At 42.5% G+C, this 17304-nt stretch overlaps 1 pseudogene; it reads right to left on the minus strand.

Annotated features, from left to right (window-relative positions):
- Window positions 1-7087: 7087 nt before the first annotated feature.
- On the minus strand, window positions 7088-11242 carry LOC140988360 (ATP synthase subunit a-like; annotated as a pseudogene).
- Window positions 11243-17304: the final 6062 nt, after the last annotated feature.

The following is a 17304-nucleotide window of genomic DNA, read 5'->3' on the forward strand; positions in this document are numbered from 1 at the left end:
TAACTTTTGCCTTGATCCATTCAAAAATTGGCTAGATTCAATCTCACTCTCCCATCTAATCCTGCAGAAAGAAGGGATAAAGGAATAGAGCACCTATCCAAAATGAAAGATCTAGTCGAATATGAATATCAAATGCCCTCTTTCAGGACAAAAAGTCTGTGCGAATTCCTCCGTTTATGGGCCCTACTTCTGGCCAGAGATCTAGACTACCCGCTATCTATATAGATCCACCCAATAAAATTTTCGGAGTGGAATTGTATTCACCTTATTTTTTCCAGCGAGAAAATCAATAAATAAAAGAAAGATGAAAATTTTTTAATCTAGTGCTTATTAATAATGTTAAAACATGCATCCGATTTTCTTTAGATCTTGTTTGTGCTTCTTCTAAGAAAGCTGTGTTTCGTAATCCTGAGAGTAGAGTTCCTGCACCTTATGAGGATCCGAGACCTTATATAGGTATAGACAGATTTGTATCTCGTTGCTCTGATGAAGAGAGTGTTCGGCCCACCAGTGCTGTTCCCCCAGCCTTCCGTCCTCCTATTACGGATGAAAACAAAGACCATCTGTTTGAAGCTTTAGAAAGGCTAAGGTCGAATGCTGAAGTAGCTAGAATCCGCTCAATGGTGTGGCGAAACCCACTTTTACAAGCAGAAGGGGACCACAATATTCTTGGAGGAGGTTTTTGGAATAAGCTAGTTGCTAAAGCTAAAATGCGGTTGCCTATCTTAATGCCTCTTTCTCAGCTCCCCGATAAACTGAAACATTTAATAGAAAATCGGGAGCATTTCAGAATGGGTAAAAAAAGGATTCGGAATTCACCTGAAAACGAAGTAGGGTTGACCGATGCAATGAAAACTACGCAAAGAATAAAAACGTTTACCTTAAAAGAGAGTCTTACTTATTCCTATTTGTTTTCGGTTCCTCTTGCTTCTTTGTTTATTGGTAGGATTTACTGTTTGGTGGAATTATTTACCAGGTATGGATAATTTCAATGTGAATTGTCTTAATAGTAGTATGGTTAAATCCGTCTAAATAAGAAATAATAGGGACCCGTGTTTTGCACAATTTAAAAATGACAGAGCTGGGCTCGACAGATGCCATTTTGTAAGAAGTATTTCAGGAAGAAGTAGTAAGGACTATACTGAAAGAGACTTTTGATCCATTGAAGACTTTACCCAGTAGTCTGGGACCTTCGTCCCCTTCGGAAATAATTGAAGCCCAAAACAATTGCGTTGGGGTTAAAACGCTTGCAGTAATGATGAGTGCTGTTATAATCGTATTAGTTCTCAATGAATCTGTATTTCCTTTTCCGGATTCCTTGGGTTCTATGGTTAGTTCAGTTTGATAGTTGGGATAGTTGAGCTTAATGCTCCTCGGACGTACTTATGGACAGCGTGAGGAACCGAGTTACCAAAAGTCGCATTCTGAATAAAAGGAAGTTCGCTTGGTCTTTCTTTTGGTTCCAGAGGTGCTGGTTCGAGTCCTGCTCGTGACAAGGCTTTTTTGGTCATATCTCTTGGTCTTGCTTGTTATTGTTATATTCAGTTCCTTCCCCCACAAAATTCGAGTTCACTTCTTTCTCCTTACCTGGAAGCGGCTAGGCTAAGAAGAGGAAGTAAAGGCCGAAGAAAGACCTTCCACCCGACTGCTCTGATTTCCTGTTTGCTGTAACTGTAAACAGCCGATTTGCTTATTCAACAACTCTCTAATCAGTTTAGGCACTAGGCAGTAATAACTGGTTAGTACGGACCCTTTTCAAAGGTCACTAGAGTGGCTCCCGTCTTTCGTCACTCGAGGTCTAGCTTTCCCTTGGATTACTTTGCATCCTTCCTGCTTTCAGGAAAGTTCCGCACTATTTATTGCCACTCGGAGATAGCCTTTTCGATCTTATTGGCTTAAGCAGACCATTCGTGAGCAGATAAGATCAAATAAAGCAACCTACAGCCCCATGCATACTAAAAGAATAGGACAGGGAAGTGACATATAATACTAATAGTTGAGGAAGCTGGTATTCAATTAGCTAGGGAGGGAGACAGGGCTAAGGCAGATGCCAGTCGAATCTTCCAACGAATCGCTTGGTTTAATCAATAGTATAAGATAGCATAGAATGTGCTGTTGTCACATGAATCGAAATAGGTTGTTCAAGAAGTGGTTGCATATAGTTGAAGGGGTTCTTTGACAGAGCTGAAAGTAAGTGGGCAAATAGGTTCTTTCGGAAGAGAAGGGCTCGTTTGCGACTAGCAGTACCAGTAACTGGCAACGGTGTTTGACACATCTATTAGCTGAAGAGGCCTAACGCTGGTCTTTTTCCTCTCGTACCGTGCCTGTTAAAAGTTCGTTGCCTTACACTCTACCTTCTAGTGTTGACAAGGGCGACTAGTTAATCCAATAGCTAAGATATCCACGAGCAGAATAAATGAAGGCAATCCTTGAATCGATGGACAGAAGGAGCTGCTTTGAGAGAAATTATGCCAATCTTCTCAATAGCATCCGATTACTGAACACCTTCACAATCCGACGGCACACTGAAGCAAAGGATTACTTTTAGAAGGGCTTAGTGGTTAGTAGGGCTCTGGGATGCTTCTTAGGTTGTATGCTCTTTAGAGGCCCGGCATACTATTGACTTTCAGTCCATCTTTCTTATTATTAGGTTGATAGGGCGAGGAGCGCAATTCATAGTTTCAAAGACTTTTCCTAAGGCATTAAAGGATTATTTAGGTTTTATCCTTTTTCATGTATATCACATTTTATTTACCTTACCCGCCGAGGAAATGATTGATGAACTCCTGCGTTGAGATGACCATTTTGTTGCGCATCGTGAATAAAAAAGCGTAGGTTGGCCTCTGAAATTGACCATGAGAGCGTGAAAAAGTCCGATTCCTTACTTTCTCCTCGATAAAGTCATATATTTCGGACCTTATGTTCTTCTCGTCAAAGGGTTTGCCCTACTATAGTGTACCATTAAGAATTGTAGGTTTTCAATTATTTCTGAACAAGCCGGTTCATCTTTGCCTCCTTGCATGCCGCTAATGGACAACATGTTCGCTATGACATAATAGCTCACCTCAAAAAGATTCCTGCACTCCGCAGCGTATACGATGCATTGAAGATGTCTGCAGAACGTTGGATGTCCCGCATGTTCGAACCCATAGGAGTTTTCTAATGAAGTTAACCAAGTTGAGATGAGAAGTAGTGAACCAACTTATGCCAAGTGTTTGGCTTTGATCACGTTTACGGACGATTACTTGCAACCAGGACTCATTAAGCATAACAGGCCTTTGTTCATTTCAGGATACCTTAATGGATTGGAGATAACAAGAATCATAATAGATGGGGGATCGGCCGTTAATCTCCTACGTTTGAGAATGCTAAAACGTCTCGGGATTGCTATACCTCGCAATCCTATCTTAGATCGATTTGTCCGAAAGCCCATGGAATTCCTTACCCTAGCGGGTAAGATATGTTCTATCCTTTCCATTTGTGCAAGTTCATCATTCAAGTCTTGAATCAAACTTTGTAAAAATCTAATCGAAGGCTCGTTCTGGTAAATGGTATACAGTACAATCCTTGCCTGCCTTCGTCCACTCAGTTAGAGTGTTCTCAAATCCCAAGTCAGGTGTGACTCATCAAATACCACCGCACAGGAAAAGCTACTAGTGGATAGCTAGTAGTAGATCCTATTCCTTTCCTCAATGAGTGTATCATTGGGGGGTAACAATGCCTTGTTGAAAGACCGAAGGGACTAGAACAAATAGAGCAGTTACTCATAGTAGTAGCCACTGCTTGTTTGAGCTGATTTGCTTATTTTGTTTCATAGTCCTTGAGGCCGGATTTACCTTTATGAGCCTCAGCGTGAAGTGGTCGGGTTCACTTCTCCTATTGCCTTTACCCAGCGGCAAGACGCTTAGTTTTTTGTCGGAAAGGGAATGCTTCTTCCCCTCTACGGTGCGGGTGCTAAGACTAGGCGAAGAATTAAATGAATCAGTTTGCTTGACTAACCCGAGCCTTCGAGCCTCTAGTTCTTCTGATTTTGCGAACATCCTTCGATGACAGACAGGCCGACCGAAGGAAGACGCATCGGGATCCTACTTCTATCTCATCAGAAGCTGGCGCATAGGCTATAGAATATATAATCTCTCCTTCTACTCTATCAGCTACTGTGCCTAATTTTAAGTTTTTGGTCATAGGTTGCCAGTTTTCGGAACTCACTTTGCGGGTCAGAACTATCGGAAGAGAACTTATTTAGACGAAAAGTTTGCCATTACCCCCCCAAAAACCCTACATTAGCAGGGAAGTTCGGGCTTTCCGTTCCTATAAATCATTTCGTTAGAATGCAGTGGAATATACTTTTCAAATAGGAATTTCATCGTTCAAGCACAGACATTACGGAAAATCAGCTACTTTGAGCTATATGTACCACATCTTGTAAGAGGTCTGCCGAAGATATTTAATCCCTTCTTACTAGTCCAGTAGTAATTATTTAACTCTATTCTAAGGGGCACTTTAAACCGATAACCATCTTTCGGCTAACCTAGCATCCTCCGTCCATCAAGACCGAGGCTTAGATTAAGACAAAGAAGCAGCTTTGGTTACTGGAAAAAAAGACTTTTACCCTATCCTATTGAAGTCCTATTACTGATATGCCCGGTATTACAGTGAGTACTCCTAATATTGGAAGAAATCCAATCCGTCATACAGTAGGAATAGTAAGAATAGAACATCACTCTATGTCCCACCCTCTTTAGGTGAGTGCTTTCCCGCAATAGATAAATAGATAGAGTGGGTTTACCCTTCTTTTTGAATAGAAGATTGGGTTGGTCCGATCCTGTCCTGCTCCTTTCAAAAAAGAAAGGAAATGTCAAAGAGAGAAACCCTTCCCTAATATACGAATAATAGACAGCTGACAGTTCGACGATCGAGCTCCTTTCTCAGATCAAGACCTTGCTTGTTTGAGCTCAGTTGATAAACCAGCGGCTCACGGAACCACATGAACGCATTGCATTGCCCATCACCCAGCACATTGATCGGGACACATCAACTAAAGTGGCTTTTGAACGAGACCTACCGGCTTAGGGGCAGTTACTACTAAAATAAAATGGGTGTACCCGGAACGGGGTTCCGATCTCTAAATGGATCTGCTACTCGATCTCGATCAAATGGCTTTGGATCTGTCTCTACATCTGGAATATCTCTAACAGGATATGGAACTCCATATCGATCTGAAACTTGACTTGAAGGAGTGCTCCATAGCTTCAACTGATACTGCTTATAGCCAACATCGGCTATGGATCTCGCCCATCATTATAAGGGCATCTCGGTATGGGGTTGGATCATCGGCCCTGGTGCTGGCTCCCCTTACTAGTAAAGGGAACTGGAAGGGACGTTGTCTCTTTTTTCTTCCTCTTACTACTCCTTGCCTCTTCTGGAAAGTGACTTTGACCAAATAGAGTATCCTTCCGTTCCGTATAGGGGAAGGAAAGGCTCTCGCTGTAGTTGTTCTGTAACGGCTGGGCTTGAATTAGCGTGAGAAGGCGGTAAAAGGGTATTGAGCTAAGAATGAAACTAGAGAATGAGAGGGGCTCACTTGACAGAGTGCCGAGCATTGTTCGTCGTGCGAGTTCCGCTACTCCAGTTCCAGTGGTAAACGAAACCTTCTTTCTCTCGCTTTTGAGCCTACGTCTCTCTTTCAAGGGTTCCACTTTCTTTGGTAGCTTTGGGCAAGGCAGTACTGGTACTCAATCGATTTTGCTCTAGCCGCTTCTCAAGCACAGGAAAAAAGGGCTTTATCTTTCTATTCAAAGAAAGAGCTAATCTTGTTTGTTAAAGGCAGGGCGCCTACTACAAAGCATAGTACATTAAATCCTGTTGGTTACCCAAAAGGTCCTCAAACAACTCCAGGGGATACCTGCTAAACTCAGTGTCTGGGACGTATTCTTATTGGGAAGAGAGCTCCAGGAAGCTCTGATAACAGCCCTCGCTGCAGCGTTTAGTCAGGCTGTGAATGCAGTCGTTCGCTTGCACCCGGATTAATCGTTGACAGGGGGCCCCAACCCACCCGGACTCTCGCCTTCGTCTGTGGGGGAGATGAGAAGTACTGCTGATGCTCAATCCGCTCCTTGGCTTCAGGGATTTTAATGAGATTGCCCATTCGGATCAAATGCTTTGTTAAGAATAGATAGTCCTTGTATTAGATCTTTCCGCTCAGCAATTTTCCTAACTTAATGAGTTAGCATGGAGTATGATACAGAGAAAGAGGTCTCCCCCAATCAATATTGTACCTTAGCATATATACAGCATTTGCATATCGGCAATCAGTACACGATTTCTGTTAACAATGGATCTCCCTTTCTGGGTTTCCTGTCCTGTTCAATCCCTTTTTCTTCTGTCTGAGGCAAAGGCGATAGTTTTTAGATTCGGCAAACATGAGATGTGTCCTACACTTGAAGAAATACATCGAATTTTGGAGATATCCTGTAATGTCCTTTTTGTACTTAGAGAAGGACGACCTCGAGAGAGCAGACGACCAGTAGAAGTAGGTGCTCCATATCCTTCCTGCTGCGTAGGTATAAGGTAATTCACAGTGCTAGCAGATCAGAAGTACGTAAGTAGGCCCTCCCCTTTCTATAATAGGGGGCAGTGCTACCTATAGAACGGGAATATTCATCCTCTCTTAAAGTCCTTTATGGATTTCGAGTCGGGAATAGAGCTGTGGCAAGCAATATGGATCGCCCCTTACTCTCTCTATAAAAAAAGCCCTTCTTAGTATTAGTAAAGTTTCGGCCCTATGGAGTAAAGGGAAGTGCAGATCTGGAGTGTTTGGACGAGAAAGAAAGGTTTTGCAGCAAGCTGAGTTGTACCGAAAGCAGGGAAAAATAATTGGAATTAGATATAGGGCCGCGAACTCACATAAAGAGTGTTCCAAGGACGGCAACTAAAAGAAAGCTAAATAGGAATAGGATAAATCACGCACGAAGGATCAGAGATCAAAATGTTTTTATTCCTAGAAGACTAGACTGTCAGACTCGGAGGTAGCAGTAAGATCTATGTCTCCAGAAAAGCATGAAGGTTTAAAAAAGTATCCTCTCATTCAAAAATTGATTTTTTTCTCTTTCTTTTTTCGATCAGTTCCTCGCTTTTGTTCAATTATAAATAAATAAGCACTTTGCTGGCGATTTGTAGCATCATTCAAGTAAATACAGATAGAGATCGTAGAAACATGAGCTTGTGATATAGCTACACCTAATTCAAGACCGGTTAATGCAATAACTATAAATAAAGGACCAAGATCCCCTATGAAATAGAAAAGAACATTCATACATAGCATAGTCCAAGTGAACCCACTTAAAATCTTACTAAACTATGACCGGCCATCATATTAGCAAATAAACGTATTCCTAAGCTTAATGCGCGAAAACAATAAGAAATTAGCTCAAGGAGTACTAAAAAAGGTGCTAACGGCAGTGGGACTCCTGCGGGTAATGAGAAGCATAAAAAATGAAGCCCATTTCTTTGAAATCCCACTATAGTAATGCCAATAAAAAGAGAAAATGAGAGACAAAAAGTAATGAGAAAACGACTTGTAACTGTGAAGCTATAAGGTATCATACCTTGGAGATTACGAAATAACGAAAAAGTAAAAGTAACCGAGATGCAAGGGAAATACTTTTGTTTCACATTTCCGGAAAGACCACTTATTTGTTCGTTTACCAGGTTCAGCACGAAATCATAAAGAAGCTCTACCAAGGATTGCCAAGCATTTGGGACTAACTTTCCTCCTCCTTTTTTTGTAACAAAATGAAACAAAAGTAGGACCAGACTGAGAGTGAGTAGCATAAACAAAGATGAATTTGTGAATGATAAATACAAGTCCCCTATCTCAATAGTTTGAGCAAGTGGACTGGTGATCGTCGGAGGTGTCCCCCCTACAATCTTGTTCAATTGTTGTTGGGCAAGGTCATAGTGATCACCCTTTTTGTTTTTTTAAATGTTCTAGAATTTCATTTAGATAATACGTGTTGTCTTCATCATTATGCAAATCTTAGGCGATAGAGAGTAATTTGTTTTCATCAGGACAGTCTTTTTTGAATATTTTTTTAACGTTTTCAAAGATTTCACCCCTTAGGAAGTCCGCTTTATTTTCACTAGTAGTAGGGTCCAGACCTTCATAAATACCATGATTATTATAAATACTAGAATCACTACCATCAGCCTGAGTTCTGAACGACGTTCCAGCTGTATAACTGGCACTTGAGTTAAGACTTTGTTCATCAAAGAGAAAGATGCGTCGAAAGTTGTTCATTGATTGATTGAGAACCGATGATTCCCTCCAGACAGAAAGAGAGTCCTTCCTGTACAAGTATAGTGAAAAAACGAGAGGTTTGGTTGGTTGTTGACCAACAGAAATCATGGGAAATAAGGGCATCATCATTCAGCGAAATTGTCACCTATCATGCACTTGGAAATCCTGACACGGAGAATGCGGCGTTACGAAGACTGACTACCTAGCAAGAAAAACGGATGCGCGAACGCGCAACGGCTTCCGCGTAGCTCAATCCGTTGCTTCTTCCCTCACTGAACACTAACCCAATCTCGATATTCTCACTGAAAAAAAATGGGCATTTTTTAAATCAAGTGAGAAATGGTTCTTAGCCAACGGTGACCGGCTCAATGAGCACCTTTGGGCGAGACTTTGATCCTCTCTGTCACTCTTGAAGCCTTCAAGAAAGCGACTCTACTATATATATTATTTATATATTTTTCATCTACGATATTTCTGTTCCATTCCTGCCGACACTAACTGTATTTAAGACCACTATAGTATGATGGACTAGGCGTCCCCAACTGCTACTGCTTTTTACTTTGTTTTGATACCAGCGAATGCTCTTCATAAGATCCACGAAGCATTGCGAAGGGCATGTGATCATCTTTTCTTTAGTACTGCATGCACAAAGCTTTATCCTTGTCAAGAGGCACCACTACCTTATTCGCAGATGGTCTTTTAACCTCTGCTATAGGCGCAAGTGCTACTCTTGCATGGACGGTTGCTAAAGACAGCTACCCTGGGGAGGCTCGATCGATTAGAAAGGAAGTGCTAATCATTGTTACCATGCATGCACGGGGAAGAAGCTCTAGTGGCTTTCAAGGTTCAAGTAAGTTCTTTCAAAGCTAGCTATTTGTCCCCAGAAGAGGGTTTTTTACCATTCCTGCGAAGTACTGATGCGAACTCCCTCTAAGTGAACTACAAAGGAAATGAAATTCTTTTACAAATGACACATGGGAGAGATCATGTTTCCGGGGTTGGAGTCACCGAAGTGGACGATAAGCAAGAGAGTTTGCACCACTCCGAAGTACTAATAACTAAGTTGAAGAGAGAGCAGGGCAGGCCATAGACGAAAGTAAACTATAGACTACTTACCGGAGACCATAGGCAATGGACGAAAGACCAGCGGAAGGGCATTAGTCACCGAGAAAGCTAGTGTGCGTAGATCAAAGCTTAGTGGAGAGACCATTCTATAGGCCAGGTTATCAACAGGGGAAGAGGCGGTGTGGATGGCAGGTTCGATTACAGAGAAGTAAATAATCAATGATTATGCGGAGGGTCCAGCAGTCACTAATTACCCAAGCATAGGGTCAAGCCCATTTTTTTTGTTATTGGAAAATGAGAAGGAAGCCATCTGTCATGGAGAGGCAATCCTCAAATACGTACTTTGGCCTGACGGCTTACCGTTCTTATCTTCTGATGGGAATTCCAAGTCCTATTGTCCGTCGGAACCATCAATCATAAGATTAGCCAGTCAGAAAGTCTTCGCTCTTCCAAAGCCTCATTAGCACGCCAGTCAGTCAGCTTGACCAAAAAAAGAAATATCATTTCATTTACTATAATGAGATTCGCCTACCGTACCGATACGTAAGACTAACACACCATGATAATGATACGAAACTAGAAGCCAGAAAGCTATAGAACTTCTGAGACGTAAAGATTTACGCTCACGAGTGAACAAAGGAACTATTATATAATATATAATCTAAATAGTTGAGAAGAAAAGTTTTCTTTTATATGAGCTCAAACTAAGGCAAAACCAGGCTAATCTTCATTTTAAAATATCTCAATTGGGCACGACCCAAGTGTGAATCTCTCATCCCATCATAGTGGAAACCTTACCAACGAGATGAGACTTAATCTGTTCTATAGTGAAAGCCACCAATTGAGAAAGATGGATATGTGGCATCCGATTTCACTTATAGCTGTGGAAAAGAAGGCCAATAGAGAAGAAAGACTGTTGAAATGAGAGTTGCATTTAGTAGTGCCGGCACCTCATCCAAATGAGACTTGGAAAGCGAGATAGGGCCTAACTGGGAGCCAGGAAGAAGACTACACGAGTAGTTCGGGAAGGAATCTCTTTGACTTTCTGGTGGGGCTAAGTACCCAGAATAGAATTCTTTCTACCTTTCAGGGGATTGAAGACTACCAATAGCGGGGATTCCCTTATAAGGAGATTGGAATGAACTCAACTGTTTTAGCTTTGGTTTTTTGGTTCTTTGTCTATGGACAAGAATCATAATGAGTCAAGAGAACTTGAACTATTTAAAATAAGTGACCAAAGGGAGAGTAAGTTCAAACTATAAATTGAAATATCTAACTAAAAATTCTGGATGCTTAAACAACCACACCTTTTCCTGCGCCCTCCATTCATCTGCGGTTAGCGAGAACACGGACAAAAGACTCGTTATAGGTTTTTTTCGGCCTATTTTTTATTCGGGCAGGTGTCCTCTATTTCGCCAGGAAATTAGTCTTCGGTACGGTATGGAATCAATATGCCGCTTACCACCATCTGAACTAATAAAAAGGCAGAATGCGCTCTTGCTGCAAGCATGGATTGTTAGCAAGAAAATGCCTTCTTAGGAAGTGCATCAGAATACGCCTGGAAAGCTACCTCTTGTTGTTCTCGAAAGATGGAGAGAGGGACTGATTTCACTAAGGAAAGGAACTGAACTAAGAGACGAGGAGGAATATGGACAAATTGCCGACATTCAAGCATACTATAGATGTTCAGGAACTGCTAAAGGAAGTTCTAGTAGAAATGATAACTAAGCGAAAGGCCATCAACGAAAACGAAAGGCGGAGTGACCGTATCTACAGTTCTTGTTGACGACTCCGATCCTATAGAAGAAGCTGGTATTGGACCGCTTCGCCCCTTGGCTTGGCTATAAGCCAAAACTCTCGGAACTGTAGGACTTAGCTTAGGGCAGCGAGTGAGCCCTGGGTCATAATGAATATAGTAGGGCAGAACCATGGGCGATTGCCGCTGTTAGAATGACTGCTGTCTGTTGTCGGAAGGGCTACTAGGATGGGATAGGGGTGGATTCAACTAGAGTACCATCTCTCAACCTCAGATTTGACGTGGTTTATAAACCTGGAGCTGTAGCTGTAGAATGAACTCATCATGAGTTGGGGAACTACTACCAGCCACTACCAGTTACTTACTTAGCCGGATTACTATATGAAATATAGAATTTTGTACGTAGTATCGTTTAGGTCGAGGTTCTGCCGCGAGCTATCCAGCTTTTTTCAGTCAAGACGGAGTCCCAGATGGAGAAATTTGGGAAGACTATGTCTCGTGCGTGAGTCAGCTTATCCTGATCAAAGAGGTGCGCAGTACTGATCTAGAAGACAAGGAGGAGATCTTTTCTCGTTGTTCCTAGAGACTCTGTTTGTGTGAAGTACATCACCAGGTACAAGATCGAAAGATATGGAGCAATATAATGCCCAAAAAGGTGAAACTACTAGCATCAAGCCGTTGGCCCTATCAATATCTATTCTTTCAAGTCCAACTAAAAATCTCAAAATCAAGGACTGTTAGGTCATCGTAAGCTATGCCTATCGCTTCCCCTCACGCACCTACGAGGCTATGCCACCACAAAAGCAATCGATCTGGGTCAAGGGATTGAAACTCTCGAGATTTCCACTATTTTCTTGTCTTGCCGTTCGCCGATGATCCGGAGGCCGTAGGAAGAATGATGCAATTGATCCGGGACCGCATTCGCGGTCTGGAAGAGGGCCCTACTCAACGAAGAGAAAGAGCTCATTGTGCGGGCTGCCACCCTCGGTGACCGGGGAGACTAGAAGAGTCCGTCGACCCGTTTTAAAGCATGGCTTTTCTTTGTCTTTGTTTGATGGAGATCTACTCCTATGCTAGCTAAGTTAAGTGTCTTTGTTTGGGTTTATTTGTTATGTTTGCATGTATGGTATGGGAAAACCCTGCGTGTAAAATGTTGACTACTTAATGCTATGCTAATAGTTGAATTTAGAAAGACGAATTCGTAAAAATGTGCTGAAAATTTATGTGAAAGTTGAAATAAGGTGTAAGCTAAGCGTACTACTGAAGATGTGCGCCTTTCCAGCTCTGAAGCTTCCTTCTTCCTTGAGAGCTGGGTAACCAAAATTCCAGTCGCAAATGAAGAGGAGCTCAAAGTATTCGTTCCCAGTCGATTATATAATTAAGATACAGCAGTCAACCATCAATAAATCATAAACTATTTAACCGGAGATAGAAAAGGTAGACTCCAATGTTTCCATGGCTATTTCCAAACAAAGACCCAATTCAATGAGCTTGACCTGCACACACTTGAACTTTTTTAGCCCATCTTGAGAGGCACAATGGGAGCTTCCTGCCCCCAAGACTTACCGGAGTTATAAGGAGACACTTAGCCACACTAGAGAGCTTAGAAATTTCCCACAGGTCCACCCTGTCTTGTGTGACTGCGTGTGTTTGTTAGATTGCTTGGGGTTCTATGTTGGGCACACTCTTTTTCACCTTAGGAAAATTGACTTATAGGCTGCGTTTCTGGGCCCTATGATGGACCTTTAGAATTCAAATAAATAGGGGGGGGCTTAAGCCCGATGTGTGAGACTTAGGATCCAATACGACTTGAGCCCATAAGGATTATGACTAGACCCAAGTTATAGCAATTGTGTGCAATTCTAAGCCATTTTGAGAGTTTTTTTAAGGGACCCCACGGAGCGGTTTATGGATTCAACCCATCTTTTTTGTGCCTTGAATTAAGCCCAATCTGTGGTTTTGTCATATAATAAGATCCAATTTGTTTGGACTCGTTAGGTTTGGCCCATTACCTTGAGTGAGGCCTAACGTGTACACCTCTTGTCATGAAGTTGTGATCTTATCTACTGATGGGTCATGTTCTAAGCCTAATCCTCTCGTCTTAGGGTAGGATATCCATAAACCTTAAATCACGGGAACTTTTCCTTTTTGGTTGACAACAGAAGTTGGGCTGACTAAGCCCACTATCCTAAGCAGATAGGGTCCTATCTTGTGTCGGGTTAAGGCTCCACCTTATGTTGGGGTAAGGGCTTAGTTGAACCCAATTTCTTCACTTGTAGTCTAGGGCTTTGCTTGGCATTGGGCTTCGATATAGCTTGCTTTCCTGGTCTTGGATTAAACCTCTGCTCTCCTAATTCAGTCTATAGGCTTTGGTTTAGGTTCAATCAACTAAGTTTAGCTTAGGTCCATCAATCAATCTCTCATAAACCCCTAAGCTGAATCTATATGGGGCCTTGTGTTAGGCCTAGCTTGTGTAGGCTATCTTTCACCTATGGTTTAACCCATACTTTAAACTCTTGTCATTAGGCCAAAAATTCCTTGTAACGCTCTAAGAGGGTAGTGAGGCTTAGATTCCATAGAGTTCAACCTGCATTGGGCTTTAGTTAAGCTACATCCATTTTAGAATAGGATCTTTTATGTAGCCCAACTCATAGAGAGTTCTGTCACTTGGTCTGAACCTATTTCTACTATTCCTATGATTGTTCAGTGATGGGTTTTCTCCTTTTAGGATTAGGTTTCTATCCCATATCGTGTTGTGCTAAGCTCATTTCTCTTATTAGGTCTTACCTTTTGTACTCTGTGGACGTTCAGATTGCATACCATTCAAGTCATTCATTATCCACACATGTCATACATCTTTCATATAGGATGATCTTAGAAAGCACCTAAGTGTTGGACATTTGCATGATACAGGAAAACTATAGCCTAGAAAGAAGCAGGCAAATCGCTCTAGGTTAAAATATAACCTACCTCGGAAAACTACTTTCGAAAACAAACTATTACTGCAGATCGACATCGGAGGTGGCCCAAACCTAGGCTGTGACGCTTCCTGGTGAGTACACAATTAAGACTTGAAGTTCGTTTACACGGTACGAGAAAGACAATTATAAAGAATGGGACTAAAGCAACTTTTTTAGATTATATTCTTTAATATTGCAATAGCATCAACATGACAATAACATTACAAAGCGATATAGGCATTTATCCAATCCATCAACCGAGAAAGACACCTACGTTACACTAACAGGAGCGCGCTTCATTATTCAAAACAAAAATACAGTATGAAATGAACCCACATATAAAAGTGGGCTGGTCTGCTCATTATTTGTGTTCGTACATTTATTCATGATTGCAATACAAATAAGACATCCACTATACTAGTGATGGAGGGGATTCGCGCCGGATGGAACAAGGCGTTTTGAACCATATACTACTGTTGCTGGAATGAAACGCAGCCTCGGAACATAATTATGCTGCTTGCTGGGCCCTGATGGTGGAACTGGCATTTTTTGGGGGAAGAAAGCGGCCCTCTTTTGCGGCAGAGTGGGCAGCATCGCTTTCCCTCGTGTAGCTATGATGCCATTCAGAAACAACACAAGAAGAAGAAAAAGCAGTATTTCGTGGATTCTTGCCATCACTGGAAAACAAATTGAGCTGTAGGCATCAAGGTAAGGGACCGAGATTTTATACTGCTGCAGAAGCGGAATCGAAGGGGTTGGTTGAAAGGTAAGGATAGCGTGATTGGCCGATTGGTTGGAAGGTAAGGATAGCATGATTGACTGGTTGCAGGTCCTTTGGATCATGGGCCACAGCTACTTGGGTAGAGACCGCTGAACATCATTTGGACAGGCAGAGGCTACATGGGCTTAGGCCTTTTGATGGCTGTCATTTTTGGGCTATTTGGAAGGGTTAACTTATTTTGTATATAAGCAGTCAAACAAGATCAGATGGAATCTAGCCTGACAAGCAGGCAATGGGAGTTCGAACCTCCCTCGATCTATTCTATGGTGAGTAAAGCGCGTCTTGCGAGTCAAGAGAGGGATCGGATCAAGATTCCGTGGGCCCACAAAACCTTCGCGCACAAGAAGAGCGATCGAAAAACTGGAGGGCCCAGTGAGCCCACTCCAATGGCACCGAAATGGGGTCTGTAGGACGAGAACCCTACACTAGCTGAGATCCTTTCGTGCGCACGGCGTACCGATAGGCATTAGCCACTTTGTGACGGGGGCGACCATGGATTAACTAACAAGATTAAATAGCTATCATAAAAAAGTATGGATTTAACGTCTCTAGCTTTTAAAACCCGTCTTTTTCGCCTAAAATTAGCTAAAATATAACGCGATAGAAGCCCTAAACTAGCTAAGCTAAGTACGTACGCAATAGCGCGGGAACAGCCCCTACACTATAGTTTTTTAGTTTTAAACTAGCTTTGAATCAAAGAAGCTAGCATAGCATAGCGAAAAGATGCTCGACATTATGAAAACCTATATTATTATACAAGATGCTCAACCATTTCTCAAGACTATATAACTAATCAATGCTACACTCACCGGTAACGAACAGCAGGAATCGCATACAAAAGTTCACAATAAGTATGCCGGTGAAGATAAAGGCACATCCTGAGAAAGAAACTCGAAAATGCTCGACGAAGGGCCATAGAAGTGCGCTTTAAAAGCGCATTAATCAGGCTGTGAAGGTCACAGCAGGGACTATGAGACCCGATTAAGCGTAGGAATTAGTGCTGGAAGCCCTAGTAGTAAGCAGAAAATAAAAAGTAGCCCCAAGCTTATGAATAAGCTCAAGATAGCCAAGATGGATGGAGTAGGGCTAGTCTAAGACAAGACAGACCGATCTCTATTCTCCTGCTCGCGTTTACAAGGTTTCCCACTCACTCTATTGAGTTACAGCCCTTGTTGGGTTCTGCAAGGAAGCATCTCGATAGGTCCGCAACCTGTGCTGTGGTTGATGCCCCAAAAGAGCTAGAATTCCATACTCGATTTGCCGGTTCTTCGTCCGAGCGGCCCCCCTGAGGATGCGGGAAGCCAATGATAGGAGTGGTTAACTGGACTCTTCTTCGAAGGAATTCAACCTTGATGCCCTATCCGTGGCGACGCCTAAGCCGCTTTAGTAGGGACGGACTGAAATACCCCATCATAGCACTCTATGGTTCAGCAGGGACCTATTGAAGCTTCCAGCTTTCCACCTATATGGATTGTTTGAGCGTAAATAGACACGATCTTCGTTCGGCACGCGTCCAGTCCAAACACAGTCTTGCTCCTATAGCTCTCCTCTCTGGTTGGTCAAGGGTACACACTTCTCTTTTTTAATTTATGTATTCCATTCCCGGTGATCCTGTCCCGCTAAACACAAATCTTTCTTTTCTATCAAGCAGAAGCAAGACGGACCATCTTGAGGGAGGAGGGCTGTTTCCCTGATGGCTATGAATGGCGCGGTGACTATCCGGAAGATTTTGAAAAGCTGCCAAGCAATAAAAGAAAGCGAGCATCACAAATATGAGGACATGAACGCAGAGTTGGAACAGCATGCCATGCATTGTTTTCCAAGAATGACTACTTTGAATGGTCAGGAGCCATAGCCACTCTACTTCCACCAGCGGAGATCAAAGCACGAAAGAAAGTATGTATTTAGTCTGTATCTGAACCATAGCCATATGCTGAAACCATAAAATGAGATGACCGAGACAAGAGAACCGTAACCAATAGGAAAGAAAGCTGGCGCAAAAGACATACCAGACCGGGGAAAAAGACAGATTGCCCTCCGGCTGCATTTCCGAGGAATTTACTTCAACCACGTACTTCCATACATCAGAGGTCAAGCCAAAGCAAAGCCAGCGAGTCAGTTCGGCTTTCTTGATGCCCGAAGGTGAAGACAAGTAGAGAATTGACCTTGACCGGAGCACCGAGAACGAGAACATAGAGTGCCTTTCTTTTTTCAATTATGCCCGCTGACCGCTTAAGGAGGTTGAACCCCGAAGGAGAGATAGGGCTGAAATTCTCACCTCACTGACGAAGCCTTTAGCAGATATCACATGGTGGGGCATTCATCCTTTTCAAAGGGGCAGGCCCTGAACATTCTGACAACGTCGATCAGGCCATATGGCCCGTAGTGATGATAAATAGAGAAAAACATCCAACTTCCCTCCTCCAGTTCATTAAAAAATTCA

The sequence above is a fragment of the Primulina huaijiensis genome, chromosome 11 (assembly GCF_012295235.1).
Source record: "Primulina huaijiensis isolate GDHJ02 chromosome 11, ASM1229523v2, whole genome shotgun sequence".
NCBI classification, from domain to species: domain Eukaryota; kingdom Viridiplantae; phylum Streptophyta; class Magnoliopsida; order Lamiales; family Gesneriaceae; genus Primulina; species Primulina huaijiensis.